Source organism: Macaca nemestrina, chromosome 16 (assembly GCF_043159975.1).
Source record: "Macaca nemestrina isolate mMacNem1 chromosome 16, mMacNem.hap1, whole genome shotgun sequence".
Lineage (NCBI taxonomy): Eukaryota > Metazoa > Chordata > Mammalia > Primates > Cercopithecidae > Macaca > Macaca nemestrina.
Window position 1 is genome coordinate 18,934,185 of NC_092140.1, and position 17,557 is coordinate 18,951,741.

Consider the following 17,557-nt stretch of genomic DNA (forward strand, 5'->3'; position numbering starts at 1 on the left):
GTTTTCTTCCATCCTATCTGCATCTACTTTGGAGCAGAGGGAATAGCACATAGTGAAAGAAGCCAAACACAAAAAGCCACATACTGTATGATTCCATTTGTGTAAAATGTTCACAACAGCCAAATCCATGAGGACAGAAAGTCGATTAGCATTTGTCTGGGCTGGAGGGAGGGGGAACAGGGAGTGACTGTTAACAGGTACAGATTTCTTTCTGGGGTGAAGAAAGTATTCTGGAATTAGATAGTAACGGTGGCTGCACAATTCTGGGAATACACAAAACCCACTCAATGGTAGATGTGAAAATGGTGAGCTTTACGGCATGTAAATTATATCTAGATTTAAAAGGAAAACATATTGAATAGAGTATAAAAGACCAGAAAGACTCATGTGGAGGAGGCTGGGTCTGGCAGAGGGAGGAACTACTCCAGCTGGGTCTACCCAGCCTAATCATCCTTCTGTGGCAGATCCTGGAGGGGTTCTTAACCCTGCAATTCTAAAAACAGCAAAAAGGTTCCTTGATAACAAATGACTCAAACTACACTATATGCAAGGACAAAAGACATGTTATCACATAAAAAGTGTTTTATGTCTATATATATATTTAATATATAAAACATATATTAGTATCTAAACATTCCAATGTTTACTTACAGTTTCTCTTCACTAAAAAGTTGATGGGGAGAATTATAAGGCCTGATTAGGGCATAATTTCTGTTACAGAACTTTCTGGATTCATACCCTCTCTGTTTCTGTTGATTCTCTCCTACAGGACACACTGTTAGTGGCTTCATGGTGTCTGCTCTGAAAGCATTATGTCCATATCTTATCTGTTATTTTCTACATTTTAATGAAAGTGTTGCACTAATTGCTGACATCTTTGCACCATTATTGATTGTCAACATTTGATCGCAAACATTTATGTCTTCCTAAAGAACAAAATGCCAGAATGAAATAATTAATATGTGCTAAGCCAAGTGTGTGTGCTCACAATTTAAAAACTGTGTGTCATAAACATTTTTAGGCCCAATGAAATGAACTACAAAAAGAAGGCAATAAGTTTTATCCAAGTATTTTGAATGCAAATGAATATGAAGGCAACCGTAATTCATACCTCATTAAAGAACAATTGCAAAAACGTCACCAAACTGTGACATAATTATTGAACCATGTCAGAAACTCATATTTTTTTCTTCTTTCATGATTTTTATTTCTTCTGCACATTAGTAGGAGAATGTGCAAGTGTGGGGAAGAAAATAGGTTATTTAAAATAAATGAAAGTTATATAACAATTGAGTCACCTCCAGTGTTTAATAAAGCATTTAGCCTGGTTATTATTCCACACATGAAAACTGCAAGTTTAATATTTCTGTTAACTATGAGTGAAGTTTAAAATTCAAAACCTGTAGTCAAAAAGATGAATCAAGACCACACAGATACGATTTTTTTTTCTTTTGAGATAGGGTCTCGCACTGTCACCTAGGCTGTAGTGCAGTGGCATAATCATAGCTCACTGCAGCCTCGAACTCCTGGGTTCATGCAATCCCATCTCAGTCTCCGGAGTAGCTGGAATTACAGCCGTGAGCCATCATGCTCCTCCCGGATACGATTCTTAAAAGGATCAATGAAATAAAATTCATTAAAGATGAAATTAAACAAAAAGTTTAATAAAACAGATCACTTGCAAGACTAGCATTTGGCAACTGATCCTATTAAAATCCAGTTTGTCAGAGGATGCATGAATGCATATATATTATCCATGCATCAAAAATAATACATTTATTAAAAACCCTGGGATATAAATTTTTATGGTAACTGAAGATTTAAGCATGAAAAACTACTTCTAGAGGTGCTTCCAAAACATTCTGGTGTCGGAGAACCCTGAAAATAGTTTTGATACTCTCTAGGATGCAGTTTCATGGGTTGTTACATTCTGAAGTACTTACTACTTTGCTGTCTATGTGGTTCGGTGAAATGTCATTCCTGATCTGAATCTCTCTGCTTATGTAACTGATCAGCGGACTGAAATCTGCAGGTCTTCCATTCCATTTGGTGAACATGGGCTTGCCTGTCACCCTTCATTGTGCTTCTTCAAAGAACAGTTGCCACCTTATCTGGGAACAGCTCTCTTTAAGAGTGCTACTCATGTGAAATAATCTTTCACCACTGAGGCCACTATTTCCTTAGCACAAGAAGAGACATTTATCTTGCTGCTAATGGATAATTAATTTTAAAAATGTATATTATGACACAATTTTTTAAAAAGGGAAAAGGCAAGCTGGACAATGGGACTAAATGTCCCTTCTTCCAATTGACTCCTATTTGGCTCTTCCAATGTCATCCCAAACACAGATAACTTTTCTTTCATGAATTGTTCTCCTGAATGATTTATACGTGTCGTGTTATCTGAGGCTCTCTCCAGGTCCCCTGGTGGATTTAACCAGCCATCAGCTGCATAATTGTTAATTTTAACACTATAAAAGGTTCTGATGCAGAAGAGATATGGTGTTGGTAGAAGAATTAATTGAAATGTATCTCCCAATCACACTAGTCTGCTACTGCTGGTTTCCCACACACAGAAATTATACTTTAGATTTAAGGTTAAAATAAATTTACATCTTTGCTGCTCATAAAGCTTTGGGTCTAGTGGTAAATGGAACCGTTAATTGTTTCTAATACCCATGAAGGTTTTTCACCCTGAGAACAATTCCGGGAACCGTACAGGTCACGGTCCAATGCACGTTTTCATAGGTAGAGTAGCTCTTGCAGTCAAAGGCTGACAAGAGATAGGGTGGGAAGGAAGGTTATGGGAAAAAAATGAGGGAGAGAGGAGAAACTGGGAAGGATGAGAAGAAAGAAAATAATATGTGTCATTTATTACTAAATCTGCAGTCCTTCTTTTACACTTCTCAACAAGAATGATAATATTCCAGATTCTCCATGAAGCCAAAAAAAAAAAAAAAGCAATAAGAGATAACATAGGCAACATTTCAGCCCTGACATTTCCTTTCTAAGAATATAAGTGTACATGAGATATGGTCAAAAAGAAGGCCTTTGGAATAATTATATTTAACTATTTGAGGTGATGGAAAACAAAAGTGTGTTAAATGTAAGTGGGGGTCACTTTTATTTTCCAGTCTACAAATCCCAAATCTGAATGCTTCCAGGATACTCCTCTCAGCTAAGTAGGCAACAAAGTTATGTCTATTCATGATGTGTGGGGCACAGTGAAAGGCTTGATCATGGAACTCATAGATGGGAGTAAAAGAATATATCAAGCCTGGCCAGGCATGGTGGCCCACGCCTGTAATCCCAGGACTTTGGGAGGCCAAGGCAGGCAGATTTCTTGAGCCCAGGAGTTTGAGACCAGCCTGGGCAATATGGTGAAACCTCATCTCTACCAAAAAATATAAAAATTATCCAGGCATGGTGATGAGCGCCTGTAGTCCCAGCTACTCAGGAGACTGAGGTGGGAGGAGAGCTTGAACCCGGGAGGCAGAGGTTGTGGTGAGCTAAGATTGATTGTGCCATTGCACTCCAGCCTGGGTGACAGAGAAAGACCCTGCAAAAAAGAAAAAGAAAGAAGAAAGAAAGAGAAAGAAAGAAAGGAAGAGAGAGAGAGAAAGAAAGAAAGAGAGAAAGAAAGAAAGAAAGAAAGAAAGAAAGAAAGAAAGAAAGAAAGAAAGAAAGAAAGAAAGAAAGAAAGAGAAGGAAGAAAGAGAAAGAGAAAGAAAGGGAGAGAGAAAGAGAGAGAAAAAGAAGGAAGGAAAGAAGGGAAAGAGAAAGAGAGAAAGAGAAGGACAGAAAGAAAGAAAGAAGGAAAGAAAGAAAGAAAGAAAAAGAAAAGAAAGAGAATATTTCGAGCCAAGCCTGTCATACTCATGCATTCACCCATTTCATTCAACAAACATATTTTAAGCACCTAGTAAGTGCCTGGCACTGAGCCAGTCACTGTCACTGTGCTATATAAACTGAGTCCTTGCCCCTGGGGAGTTCACAGATTAACAGAAAAGAGGGGTAAGTAGAGCAGTAATCACAAGGGAATAGCAGTGCAGAGGAGGGACACCAGAAACCAGCATTTTAAACTCATACTTCTCATTGTTTTCAAAAAAAAAAAAAATGTTACCAGACTTTACAAATCAGGACAATTTCCAGACATAGTTTCCTACATACCAAAACCTTCACCAGTGCCCATTTCTTCCCAGTTTGCAGTTCTCAATTGGCATACACACTATTTTCAGCAGACTATAGCCAGCTCCTCAAAACTGCAAGGAAGTTTCAAAACCTCATCACCTTGAGCTGACTTTAACCAGTTCATCTAGTCTGTTTTCCTTAAACATGAAAGCCAGAAACTGCTAAGTGCTGAAGGCTGTTATCACTTGAATGACACTTCATCATTTAGTGAAATACTAAACATTTTGCTTTCATAATGCATATTGAGTCTTCAACAAACAAAAGGAGCACGCTCAACTTTTTTATTTTTTTTTTTATTTTGTTTTGTTGTTTTGTTTTGGCCACACAGCAGATTTGAGGATTATATACCTATAATTTTAGGACACAAAGGCTCAGCTTCTTACAGCCAAAAGAAATGCCAACTGATCTGTGAACATTCTTATATATTACGTATTATATGAAAACATAAGAGTATCATCCAAGTCTTTCTACAGTGAAGCTCAAATATGGTCTTTAGGGTCAGGAATGGGCAAAATTTACTCATTACTATTGGTAGAACATAATTCCTTGTTCACAGCTATCTACGTCTTTAATTGCATTTTCTTTTTAAAGCCCAGTGTAGGTGGGTAAATCTATACACAGAATTACAATGCAGCAATTGAGAACCAATGATTTTCTAAGCCAGAGATATTGGGTATTTAATTTTGCTTCTTAAATCCCTACTATGATGGGCTCTTATGAACACAATAGAGAAAGAGTTATGTCCTAATCAGTTTATAAGATAATATAGAAAAAAATGCATAATAGACCAACCAGATGTGTAAATACAGTAATACAAAGAAACCTAATCTACTGCAAAGCTATAATTTAATCCTTCTATAACACAAGGGTATTGAAAACTGTCTTTATGAATAGCTCAAAAATAGCATAACTGAACTTTATAGTATTGGTTCAGTTTAAAGCATTCAAATCTAACTTATAATTTATATAAAGTATTATTTAACTTTTACATTAAAAAGAATCAAGAATTATATCTAAAGAGGAGAAGATTTATGAATAATGACCTAAGTATTTAAAAACAGTGCAAGACCAAGTTCTTAATGTCAGCAAGGGTGAGCACAGGCATTCAGTTCTGTGTGTATACATGTGTTTGTCTAACAAAGGGTTAAGATGCCTGAGTGTCATGTGAAACAGCAAAAAGTCACCTTTTAAAATTTTGTTTTATTATTGGATGTGGATAACAATAATAAAAGAATCAAGGTTACATTTATAAAATAATATCTGTGAAACAAAATGACCTTGTAACCAATAAAGATATTATTTGACTTTTTAAAAACAGAATTATGAAAAGTTGAGCTGATAAATACACTAGGACTTAAAAATAGGAGAATAAAATAAAGAGAAGCCTGTTGTGATTTTAGCAGGAATTGCCTTTTACTCAAGCCCAATATTCACAATTTATAAGCTTTTGTTAGTGAGCTTTGAGTTCCTCTTCCTAAGATTCTGTTGCAGAGTCATCTCCACTGGTTTTCTCATTATTTATCCATAGTCTCTTTAGACACTCCTCTTTTTTCTTTTTAACCCTCCTTTATTTCCTTCCTTCCTTCCTTCCTTCCTTCCTTCCTTCTTTCCTTCCTTCCTTCCTTCCTTCCCTCCCTCCCTCCCTCCCTCCTTCCTTCCTTCCTTCCTTCCTTCCTTCCTTCCTTCCTTCCTTCCTTCCTTCCTTCCTTCCTTCCTTCCTTTCCTCCTTCCTTCCTTCCTCTCTCTTTCTCTCTCTCTCTTTCTCTTTTTTGATGGAGTTTCACCCTCGTTGCCCAAGCTGGAGTGCAATGGTGCAATCCTGGCTCACTGTAACCTCCGCCTCCCGGGTTCAAGCGATTCTCCTGTCTCAGCCTCCCAAGTAGTTGGGATTACAGGTGGCATCACCATGCCTGGTTAATTTTTTATATTTTTAGTAGAAACGGGGTTTTACCATGTTAGCCAGGCTGATCTCAAACTCCTGATCTCAGGTGATCCACCCATCTCAGCCTCCCAAAATGCTGGGATTACAGGCATGAGCAACTGCGCCCGGCCTCTTTCTTTAATCGTCCCCCCCATAACTGAATGAAGTTGAAACAAACATCATTTCATCAGCTTTCAACAGCACTGCCCTTCCTTGGATGCAGATTAAAACCCTTTGCCCAAACATACCAGAAACATGTGAAGAGTCGGTAAAGAAGAGAGTTATGAAAAGAAATACTCTTTTTAATTGCACTTCCTTGATCCCCTTTTTGACTCCCCGTAAATAAAGAAGCTCAGGTATGTTTTACATGTATAATCCAGACAGCACATATATATTATATACATGAGAGTCACTTGATCAATAATGTTTTGCCTAATGAAAGCCAGTGTGTGAAAGTCAAACATCCCAGCTGTTATGTTGATTCATTACTTTGCTGGATAATATCACCACCTGTAATCGAAGGAAAAGTTCATGAAAAAGAAGGAAAACTTCTCAAAATAAAATAATACTAACTGCATCAGAAATAGATCCTGGCTATAAAAGCGAAGGTGGACATATATAGTACACATTGGAATAAAATAGTCATATGTCTATGATGGTGGAAAAGAAGGTAGTGGAGAAGAACTGGGGGCTCTGCAGATCACGGTCATGTTCTGTGTTTAGTAGATGAGTGGCTCCTGACAATCTTTTAATTTCTCCATATGAAATTCAAATACACCATCAGTTTAGTGGGAGTTCCACACTAGGGACTCTGGCAGGCCATCCTAAATCCTTGTGGAGAGAAGACGAGATGAGTCGGCCCCGTGTCTGCTAATCATCGCTCTAGGCTTCCAGACCCTTCCTCATAAGAATTTAACCTCTGAGCCCAGATGCCTCTACAGGGAAGCAGAGAAAGCAGGAAGAGGGGTGGAAGAAACATTATGCAATTATCTCAGAAGATTGAGCATTATCTAAAGGAGTTGTTTAAATTATTAATTCAGACAGATGTCTAAATTGGATTAGACATCCTAGGAGGTGAGAGCTCGTTAGGAAAACTAGATAGATTTTCAAGAAAATACAGAAACTTTGGGCTGGATGTGGTGGCTCATGCCAGTAATCCTAGCACTCTGAGAGTCCGAGGCGAGTGGATCACCTGAGGTCAGGAGTTTGAGACTAGCCTGGTCAACGTGATGAAACCCTGTCTCTACTAAAAATACAAAAATTAGCTGGGCATGGTGGTGCATGCCTGTAATCCCAGCTACTCGGGAGGCTGAGGCAGGAGAATCACTTGAGCCGAGAAAGTGGAGGTTGCAGTGAGTTGAAATTGCATTGCTGCACTCCAGCTTGGGCAACAGAGCAAGACTCTGTCTCAAAAAACAAAAACAAAAACAAAACCCAAAATACAAGAACCATATATGTGTGTGTGTGTGTGTGTGTGTGTGTGTGTGTGTGTGTATACACACACAGAGAGAGGGAGAGAGAATATATATATGTGTGTGTGTATACATATATATATACATACACATATACATAAGACCATATATATATGGTCTTGCTCTGTTGCCCAGGCTAGAGTGCAGTGGCATGACAACAGCTCACTGTAACCCTGAACTCTTGGCCTTAAGCACTACTTCTGCCTCAGAGAAACTATATTTTTCATGTACACCTTTGTTGTAGAGTAGGTTAAGTTTGTATCCCTGTCACAGATCTCAAACTCTTGCATCTTGTACTAATTTTGGAACATAAGCTTATGATCAATTAATATTTGTTTTCTTATTAGTATTTATTAGTTTTCTAAGCGCACCTAGAAACTTTTGGATTAAGAAGTATGGTTTTGCCTCAACTATACTATAGCTCACCCCATAGCTTGCTGCTGTTGAAGGAACAATAACATGGCTTTGTGTTTCTTTTACCTGTGAATTTTGTGTAAGTTCCTGTCATTGACAGAGTCTAACCTAAAATCTTGCTAGCAAAGGATTCAGGAAAATGAAGCTCCTTGTTTTCTAAGGCCTGACATGCAGAGGAATGACAAGAGAACAGAAAGTGATCTAACTTGTGAACAGACAATAGACATTCTGCTTTTCTTGAATAATCTGGTCATAAACCTAGCCACTTCTCTAAAATAGTAACGCACCTACTTTATACCCCTTTTTAAAAAAACTTCTTACATAAGACCTTATATTGTAGCCATTTGTGAATGTGAATTGTTTCTTAGGAGACATAAGATTCTAAAAGTTTACAACAGTGCTCTGAATATAACAGATTCAGTACATATCTATTAAATAAATGAGTAGATAAATTTTTTAAAAGTAGGGTTTTGTTTTGTTTTTAAGCCTGTGATCCTCTACCAGTCTCCTGGTTGATACCAAGATTTCATTTCCTATAAATTTTAAAGTAATAATATTCTGCTTAGACTGGTATTCTTAAGTAACTTGTCTGTATATAAAAATGGAATTAAACTTCATTTGATTCCATTGATTCTGAATTTATAGGTTAATCCACTCTGTTTGAAATTTACTTCTGCAACAATTGTTTTTTCAAAAAGGTCCTCAAAAAATTAACATCATAAACAAAATTTCAAGGTGTATTTCAGCCTATTTTTAGCACTTCATTGCTTTAATTGCCGATATGTAAATATGTATACATAATCAGAATGGTTTACCTTTTGTAATCCTTAAAGGATGTGTGGAGGACTTATTCCTGGGGCTGGTTGCCAGGATCCAGGTGGAGGCAGTTCTCATGATGGTTAGAAGCACAGGCTTCCTGGTGGCCTCCATGTGCCAGCTGCATCCATACTGACCACACTGCTTAGGCAGTCTAGGAAGTCTATTCAGTGCTTCTCTGAGTCTCGTCGTTTTCATCTGTGAAATGAGAATCATACCTTAAACCTCATAGAATTGTCAAGTGAATCAAAGGCAGCCAGTGCTTGCTCAGCTTCCAGTCCAGAACCTGAGGCTCAGCTGTGGTCAGCATATAAGTTTCTTACTACTGCTGTAACGAACTGCCATAAACATGGTGGATTAGAGCTGCACAAGTGTATTAGTTTACCATTCTGGAGGTCAGAAGTTCAAAGTTTGACTCTCTAAGCTGAAGTCAAAATGTTGGCAGGGCAGCATTCCTTCTGAAGGTTCTAGGGAAGGGTCTGTCTCCCGACCTCTTCAGCTTCTAGAGACCACCAGCATTCCCTGACTTGGTCTCACATAACCCAGGCTTCTTCTGTGGTCACATCGTCCCTGACTCTGACTGTCCCAATTTTTTCATAAAGAACCCTTAGATGATATTGGGTTTACTGAGAGAATCTAGAATAATCCCCCCATCTCAGAGTCCTTAACTGAATCACCGCTGCAAAGCCCCTTTGGCCAGGTAAGGTAACACCCCCTGCAGATTCCAGGGATTCGGCTGTGGATGTCATCAGGGGTCCTTATTGAGACTACCACAGTCAGTATTATGACTGTGGTCACAGTTGGCTGTTTTGCTTTATTATAGAAGGTAACCTCTTTGTTTTCTTTCTTTTTCTCTTCTTTGTAAGGATAGAATGCAAATATTTAACCTCACCTGCTTGGAGATCTGTCCTCAAGGAGATCAAAACTAATCTTTTGCTTGTTAATGATTCAGGCTCTAGTTCTAATGGACATCAGCATTTATTGTAGATGATCAAGATGAGAGACAGAGTTGGAGAAGGATTTGAGAGACTTTGAAAAGCCAAGGGCAATGGTGACTACAATGAATAATAATGTATTGTATATTTCAAAATTTCTAAGAGAGTACATTTCAAACATTCTCACCAGAAAAAAATGAGAAGTATTTGAGATGATGGGTATGTTCACTAGCCTGACTTAATCATTCCACAGTGTATACATATATCATAAAATTGCTTTGTACTCTGTAAATACATATAATTATAATTTTTCTATTTACAGTAAAATTTTAAAAGGAAAAGAAAAGAAAGGCCAAGGGCAGAATGGAGCTACCTCAGGTTAGAGGGAGGGGAGGGCTACAGGAAGAAGAGAGGGCTATGAGTCCTGGAGTAGCAAGGCTGCCAGCAGTATGGTCCCCTAATAAGGCTGTCCTTTACCTAATGTGTCTCATCTCTAAACTACCCTTCCATATTCTGCCTATATTGCTGGAACTGAGACTTTGCAAATTTCATTTCCCAGACTCCTTTGGCAACTGGTAGTCCTTGTTATGTTCCAGCAATAAGAGGCTTCATATGGATGGAATGAATGTGTTCTTCCAAAATGCATATATCAATCAAAAAATTTCATATATCAAAGTCCTAATGCCAATGCAGTAGTATTAGGAGGTGCAGCCTTTGGGAGATAATTTAAGTCATGAGGGTGGAATCCTCATAAATGGTATTAATGCCCATATAAAAGGGACCCTAGAGAGGTCTCTAGCACTCTTTCCACCATGTGAGGATACAACAAGAAAATGGCAGTCTGAACCCAGAAGAGGGCAGCTATGGTCTGAATGTTTGGGTCACCCCCAGATTGATGTTGAAACCTAATCCCCAGTGTGATAGTATCAAGAGGTAGGGCCTTTTGGAAGGTGACCAATTAATTAGAGTGAAGCCTTCATGAATGAGATTAGCATCCTTATAAAAGAGGCCTGACGGAAGCCTGTTTGCCTTTTCCACCATGTGGGAACACAGCTGGAAGATGCCATTTATAAACCAGAAGAATGAGCACTCACCAGATAGCACATTTGCTATTGCTTTGATTTCTTGATCTTCACTTCTCAGCCTCTAGAACTGGTAATTTGTTATAGCAGTCCAAGCTGACTAAGACAAAGTTTTACAGGTAAATTAAAAGATGGGAGGCTGGGTGCAGTGGCTCAAGCCTGTAATCCCAGCACTTTGGGAGGCTGAGGCAGGTGGATCATTTGAGGTCAGGAGTTTGAGACTAGCTTAGCCCACATGGTAATTTTAGACTTCCCAGCCTCCCAAACTTTGAGAAATAAATTTATATTATTTATAAATTATCCAGTCTGTGGTATTTTGTTGTAGTAGCAGAAACAGACTAAGATGAGCATCAATTTCACTTCCTTAGGAAAGCCTTCCCTGAAATGCCAGGGTTGGTTCTCACCAGGGTTGGTTAGAAAATCCTGACATAGCCACATAGCACTCTATGCTTCCCTTTCTTGAAGCCATCAGTCTTCTTATTATTTATTTAAATGTCCATTACTTTCAATAAGGCAGTAATTATGTCTAAGATATCCATGTCCCTAACACAGTGTTTCATGCCTAGAAATATTTGTTGAATTAATGAAATAATAATTACTTCTACTCTGCCACTAGGATTTTAGAGCTGGAAAAAAATATTCTGGAGTTCCAATCTTTTTGTTTTGTGAATTAAAAGTTAGTTTGTCCAGAAAAAGTCATATAGTTCCTTGCAGTTACAATATGCTTTACACATAATGAATAAATGAGTAAAAGAACTACAGCAGAGGTAGATCTAACATCTAACCCTGATTTTGAAATATTATCTGTGAGGATTCCATATAATTCCAAGGGCATTGATAAATTATACCAGCTCCAAGAAAATAATTACATCAAATAATAATTTGGGCTCTTATAGCATTTATAAATTATATGTCAACTTTTCACAGACATATATTCCTTCTTAAGTTAATTCTCAGTACATTCAATCATATTCTTTTTAGTCTTTAAGCAGAATTTCCTGTCTTGTATAATAAGATCTGTATTTCCTCCCTGTATTTTTCCATGCCATGGGAATTGTTTGCTCTTTTATTTACTATTTATCTAATCTCTTTCCTCATTAATGGAAAATGTTAGAGTTAATTTACTCAGCAGTAGTGGTAGATTTACACACATACACCTCCTTTTCTTAGTCCCATCCCAATTGGCACACAACCTCAAGATAAATAAAAGCTGAATAACAACTGTGAGATCACACCCAGAGCCTTCATTTTATTTGCATTGTATTTGGATCAATAGAACTAACAAGACCAGAAAGTTTTTTCTTCCCAGTAAAACAACTAGTTAAAAATTATTTAAAACATATAATAATTGAAAGCCTCCATAAGTTATCCTAAGAGCATACAGCAAATGGAAAAACATTTATTCAAGAAAATCTACTACAGGGCTAGGCATGAGATGTACACTCCTGTAATCCCAGCAGTTTGGGAGGCCGAGGTAGGAGGATTACTTGAGCTCAGAAGTTTGAGACCAGCCTAGGCAATGTAGTGAAACCTCATTTCCACACATACAATATTTTTTTTTAATTAGCAATGCATAGGGGCACATCTGTGTAATCCCAGCTACTCAGGAGGCTAAAGTGAGAGGATCGCTTGAGCCCAGGAGTTCGACGCTGCAGTGAGCTGTGGTCACACCATTGCACTCCAGCCTGAGCAACAGAGCAAGATGAAAGAAGGAAGGAAGGAAGAAAGGAAGGAAAGAAGGAAGGAGGAGAGACAGAGAGAGAGAGAGAGAGAGAGAGAGAGAGAGAGAGAGAGAGAGAGAGAGAGAAAAGAAAGAGAAGGAAAGAAAAGAAAGAAAGAAAGAAAGAAAAGAAAGAAAGAAAGAAAGAAAGAAAGAAAGAAAGAAAGAAAGAAAGAAAGAAAGAAAGAAAGAAAGAAAGAAAGAAAGAAAGAAAGAAAAAGAAAGAGAAAGAGAAAGAGAAAGAGAAAGAAAGATTTACTACATCTTGGTAAGAGCAGCAAGAGGTGGTGGTACTTGAACCACAACCTACTCCCTCTCTCCCCTCTGTCAGCACGCTTTGGCACAAGCTCCATTCCATGTGATATGGCCAAGATTACAGGATTTTCTCTATCCCAGCCCCTAGTTAAGGGCTACGGTGTCTCTTCAGGAGGGGCAGGTCCCCCGCACTTCTCATCTCCTTCTATCCCACCTTCATTTGCAGAGGCTAAATTCTAAATGAGCATAGCAAAGAGACTGGAGATTCTCTTGTTCCACCAGCCACCACTCATAGGATGGAGGCTCTACCCTAGATCCAGCAGGGCAAGAATATTGGAATCATGACAGCCCTTGCCCCCACTCCAGGTTCCACTCTGAGAAACACAAGATGAGAAAACCAAACAGGGCATGAAGAAACAGTATCCGAAGTTGCTACAATAAATTATCTAAAATGAGCTATTTTCAAAATTATAAGACAGAGAAACAGGGAACTATAACCCATACATGGGGTGCGGGAAGCAGACAACAGAAATTGCCTGTGAGAGGGCCCAGATGTCAGACTTAGCAAACTTTAAAGCAGCTCTTATAAATATGTTCAAAGAATCTGCTGAAAGGAGTAAAACAGAACATGACAATTACTCATTATTGAGAGGAAAATTAATAATTAATAATAACTAGAAATAATAATAATTATTATTATTATTTTCTTTTGAGACAGAGTCTCATACTGTCATCCAGACTGGAGTGCAGTGGCACGATCTTGGCTCACTGCAAGATCCACCTCCCAGGTTCACGCCATTCTCCTGCCTCAGCCTCCCAAGTAGCTGGGACTACAGGCACCTGCCACCATGCCCGGCTAATGTTTTTTTTGTATTTTTAGTAGATACGGGGTTTCACCATGTTAGCCAGGATGGTCTCGATCTCCTGACCTCCTGATCCGCCCGCCTTGGCCTCCCAAAGTGCTGGGATTACAGGTGTGAACCACCATGCCTGGCCCAGAATTTATTTTTTTAAAATAAATATTCTGGAGTTCAAAAGTACAATAACTAAAATGAAAAACTTATTAGAGGGTCTCAACAATAGATTTGGTCACTCTGAGAGAATCAGAGAACTTTAACATAGATTGATAGTGATTATACCATCTGAAGAATAGGGCAAAGTGAATAAAGAAAAATAAACAGAGCCTTAGAGAAATGTGGGACATTATCAAGCTCACCAATATATGAGTAATGAATGTAACAACAGAGAAGAGGGAGAAAAGAATACAAAAATAGTTGTGCTATAATTAATTATAAGAAATAATTGCTGTAAGCCTTCTAAATTTGGTTTAAAGCACCAGTTTACACATACAAGAAGCTTGATGAACTTACTTAAGGTAACAATAAAGATATCCACACCCAGACACATCATACTAAAAATGTTGAAAAACAAAGAAAATTTTGAAAGTGCAAGAGGAAAATCACTTCTTATATTAATAAAGAAACCCAATAAGATTAATAGTCAACTTCTTATTGGAAACTGATAGCAGTGGAATGACATATTGAAAGTGCTGAAAGAAAAAAGACGTGTCAACCAAGAATCTTACCTTGAGCAAAAATATCTTTCAAAAGTGAGCATTAAATAAGGCATTCTCAGGTAAATAAAAACTGAGAGAATTTGTTGCAAGCAGATCGATCTTACAAAAGCTATAAAGGGATTTATTTGGGATGAGAGCAAGTGATCCCAGAGAGGAATTCGAATCCACATCAAGAAACAAAGAGCACTAGTGAAGGTAATAATGCGAATATAAAGACAGTATCAATGTATATTTCTTTTCCTTTCTCCCCCTAATTGAATTTAAAAAGTTATTGTATAAAACAGTATGTACATAATTTTATTTTTAGGTCTATGACATATAGAAATGTAATATATTTGACAATAATGGCACAAAGGAGGCAAGTGGAGCAAAGCTGTATTGCACTAAGGTGATTACATCAGATGGTAACTCAAGTCCACAGGGACAAAGGAACAAGAAATGATACATAAGAACGTTAAAACAATAAATTCCAAAAATATGTACTTGTTCCCCTTTTGTCTTTTAGCTTCTTTAGAGTTATACAAATGCAACAATACATTGTATAGTAATAATGATACATTGTTATAACTATAACAATGTATTCTTTGGTTTGTCACACATATAGGTATAATATGTACAACAACAATAGCATGACAAAGGGAAAGAGAAAATGGAGTTATAGAGAATTAATGTTTTTATATCTCACTGAAATTAAATTGATATAATCTGAAGTCATTTCTGATACATTAAGATGTATATGGTATGCTCTAGCACTATCACTAAAATAATTTTAAATATAATGAAAAATGTATTAAGAAATTAAAATGCTACATTACAAAATATTCATTTAATGCCAAAGAAAGTAGCTAAGGAGGAATACAGAAAGAGAAAAGATATGAGACATATAGAAAATAAAAAGTAAATTGACTGGCATGAATACAAGTATATTAATAATATTAATAGTATTTGTTTGAGCCCAGGAGTTCAAAGCTGCAGTGAACTATGATTAAATCACTGCACCCTAGCCAGGGTGACAGAGCCAGATGCTGTCTCTAAATAAACAAACAAATAAATAATAAAAAGAATAAAAGCTAAAATTCTCCGTCTTCCCCTTTTTTAAAAAAAATTCCTTTTCTCATGGTACAACAAAACAAAACATAGTATTAATGTGAATGAGTTAAATGATCCAATAAAAATGCAGAGATTATTAGATTGAATTTTTTAATGATCCAACTATATGCTGTATATAAGAGACATACTTTACACCTAAAGATTCACCTACATAGAGTGTAAAGGGATTGAAAAAGATACATCATGCAAAGAACAACAATAAGAAAGCTGGAGTGACTATATCAATATCAGACAAAATAGACTTCAAAGCAAAAAAAAGTCACTAGCATTAAAGACAGACATTTCATAATGATGAAAGAGTCAATCCATCGGGAAGATCTAACTATTATAAATACACATGTTCCTAATAACAGGTCCCCCAAAATATAAGCAAAAACTGACAGTATTGAAAGGAGAGAGAGACAATTCAACAATCGTATTTGGATACTTCAGTATACCACCTTCAGCAATGGGTAGAACAATTAGAAGATCGATAAAGAAATATAAAATATGAACAACACTGTAAACTAACCAGACCTAACCGATATGTATAGAACATTCCACTCATAACAACAGAATACACATTCATCTCAAGTGCATATGGAACATTCTTCAGGGTAAATCATATATTAGGTCACAAAACAAGCCACAATAAAATTTAAAAGTTACAATCATACAAAGTGTGTTTCATCCAAAGTCTGTTCTCAGACCATAATAAAGTGAAATTTGAAATAATAACAGAAGGAAATTTGGGAAATTCACAAATATGTGGGATTTAAACACACTCCCAAATGTAAATTTGAAAAAGAAATTAGAGTATGCTCTATGATGCATAAAAATTAAAACAGGACATTCCAAAACATTGCTTGCAGTTAAAACAGTGCTTGGAGGGAAATTTGTAGCTGTAAATGCCTATATTAAGAAAAAAGAAGATCCCAAACAAATAATGTAACTTTCCACCTTAAGACTCCAGAAAAAGGAAAGCAACCTAATACTAAAGCAATAATAAGGAAAAAATGAATATTTGAGTAGAAATTAGTGAAATAGAGACTAGAACACAATAGAGAATACCAATAAAACCAGAAGTTGGCTCTTTAAAAAGATCAACATAACTCAAAATTTTTATCTAAACTGACCAAGGGACAAAAAGAAGACAAGGGAGCATGTATTCAGAGCTACTTGAATTTACATCTCCTAGGTTAGGAAAAAAAGCAGAGAAGACTAAAATTACTAAAATCAGGAATAGAAGAGAGGCATAACTACCAACCTCATGAGAGGAATGGATTATTAAAGGATTTTATAATCCATTTTATTGGCATGCAATTATTTATAGTAGTCCCTTAAAAGGAATTCTAAGTATTTCCTTAAAACAATTATAAGGAAATATTATAAACAAGTGTATGCTAACAAATTAGATAACTTACAGGAAATGAAAAAAAAGTCCTATGAAGTGCAAACTACTGAAACAAGTTTAAGAAAAAACAGAAAATTGGAGTAAACCTATAACAAATGAAGACAGTGAATTAGTGTGTTAGGGTTCTCCAGAGAAACAGAAATAATAGGATGTGTGTGTGTGAGTGTGTGTGTGTATATAGATGTGAGTGTATACACAGCCATAGAGAGAGAGAGAGAGAGAGAGAGAGAGAGAGAGAGAGAGAGATAATTTACTAAAAGGAATTGGTTCACATGATTATGAAAGCTGGGGTGTGGCCATATTTCACTCAAAATCTGCAGTGTGGCCTGTCAGATTGGAGACCCAGAAAAGCCAATGGAGCAGATGAAGTCCAAGGACAGTCTGCTGGAGATTTTTCCTCTTCCGCAAGGAGGCTAATCTTTTTGTTCTATCCCAGCTTTCAACTGATTGAATGAGGCCCACCCACATGACGAAGGGCAATCTGCTTCACCCAGAGTTCAACAATTTCAACATTAATCCCATTCAAAGCACTATCCAAGCTGACATGGAAAATTAACCAACAGAATAATCAGTCTACACAAGTAATAATTGATCTACTGTCCAAATTGAGCTACGGAGTCAATACAATGCATATTAAAATCCCAGCTGGCTTTTTATAGATATGAACAAGCT

General features: G+C 37.0%; 1 long non-coding RNA gene across 2 annotated transcripts in view; it reads right to left on the reverse strand.

The window, feature by feature from the left end:
* Positions 1-17,557, reverse strand: part of LOC105477293 (uncharacterized) — a 93,361-nt gene that overhangs the window by 12,431 nt on the left and 63,373 nt on the right. The window contains exons 2-3 of one of the 2 annotated variants that reach the window (XR_011615109.1): positions 8,814-9,012; positions 5,968-6,622 (exon numbers count right to left, since the gene is read on the reverse strand). This is a non-coding gene — a long non-coding RNA (uncharacterized lncRNA). Of the gene's footprint in view, positions 1-5,967; positions 6,623-8,813; positions 9,013-17,557 lie in introns of those variants that run through there. The other variant, XR_011615108.1, reaches the window with a different exon arrangement.